The sequence below is a fragment of the Aptenodytes forsteri genome, unplaced genomic scaffold, assembly GCF_000699145.1.
Source record: "Aptenodytes forsteri isolate BGI_AS27 unplaced genomic scaffold, ASM69914v1 Scaffold391, whole genome shotgun sequence".
Taxonomy (NCBI): domain Eukaryota; kingdom Metazoa; phylum Chordata; class Aves; order Sphenisciformes; family Spheniscidae; genus Aptenodytes; species Aptenodytes forsteri.
This window is the reverse complement of record NW_008795920.1, coordinates 326,923-328,608: the sequence shown is the minus strand read 5'-3', so window position 1 is coordinate 328,608 and position 1,686 is coordinate 326,923.

Genomic DNA, 1,686 nt, shown 5'->3' with positions numbered 1-1,686 from the left:
TTTTCCCCCCCCGCCCCCCCAGCCGCTACCGCTCTGCCACTCCCAGGAGGCAGCACGCGTCCTCCTTCACGCTTCCCACCTGCGGAGTTCAGATATTGCGGGATAAAACCTGGCTGCTAGCGAGGGCCAGGAACAGCCAGAAACACGGCACGGCTCGTGGAGGCACGGGGAAGGGTTATCATCCCGTTCGGAGCGGGAGGGAGCTGAGCTGGGGCGGCCGGGACTGCGGGAGCACGCAGGGACCAGCCGGAGCTGCGGCAGCGATGCGGGCGTAGCAGCCCATGGCCCCGCCAAGCTGCCGCACACTGGCACGTTTATTTGGTTTTCCTTTTTAAAAAGATGTATTTTTCCACAAAAATCACGTTTCTTCATTTTTTTTTGGGGGGGGGGGAATAAACAAAGCACGGGAAATCAGTTAAAAAACTCCTTGCAAAGAGCTACTCTTTAAACAAAACACTTTTAGGAGAAACTGCCTTTCAGTTCCAGGGGAGATGCTGGGAACTGGCGAGAGGAGCGTTAACATCCGCAGCCCGCGGGAGCCAGCGGAAGACGGGTTCAGGGGGCCCCTGGAAGCCCAAACACCTTCAGCAAGAGGCGGCAGGACGCGGCTGCCCGAGCGTGTCTGTCCCACGCGGGGCACAGCCAGGGCAGGAGCTGCCGGTACGAGGGTGACCCGGATGCCGGGTGTCCCCATCCCTGAGCTCTGCCGCCCCTTCCCCCAGTAAGCACTCCCCCCCCTCTTGGATTTACTGGATTTACTGGGGCGGAGGGACCTCTACTGGTTTATAGCTAAAATATTCCCTGCATGTCCGTGATCCGATCTAGAGATCGATGGAAGCAGGAGGCTTGATCCTCCCCTCCCCAAAAATATTTGCCCAGCTGGCAAATACCGCAGCCGGTGGCGCTGCCTGTGCCCGCTTTGGGGAGCCAGCCCCAGCCCAGGGGGGCAGCCCGCCTAGAGCAGGGGCCGAACGCGAGCAATGAGCCCCAAGACCTGCATTTTCGGGGAACTTTGCAGATTAGGGGTGCGAAGGCCTCAGCGTTTGCTCAGCCAAGTGTTACGAGGGACGAGTCTGAATCAGGCAGCCAGGAGCTGGGAGTGCTGCGTTTACAGAAACCGCAGCCCCAGGGCTTGTAGGTGTTTTTAAAGTAGAGTAGGGTTTATATACGGCCAACTTAACAGCATTTATAGAGCTGGGACCTTGGAGATGGACTGGTACCTATGCGAAGGAGTCTTAACGTAGCGTGAATAAGGAGTTAAGGAGCTATGGAACCAAAGGAAAGGGTATAAATCCGGAAAGGGCGTAAATCCAGCCGTCAGCGTGGCTGGGGTAGGGGCTTCCCGGTACACGGCTGCCAGCGCAGAGACCTCCGAGCGGCCGGTCTGTTCCACCCTCGCCGCCCCGTTCCGCTGAACCGCAGAAGGGGGCGAGTCGCCCAAGCACCGGGCACCTGCTGCGCTGTTGCCGACGACGATTTCCCCCCCGACCTGTTCAGAAGCGAAACCGGCAGTTAATGACGGATGTTGCGAAGAGCGGCCTGCTCGATGACCACGCGCCGCCCCGGCGTCCCGAATCCAGCCGTCGCCCGTCAACCCTCGTAAACTAACCCAGCAACGAAACCCCGGCGACCCGCGGAGGGGCCCAGCCGGCAGCTGGATGCCGCAAGGCTTTTGGGAGGCAGGGG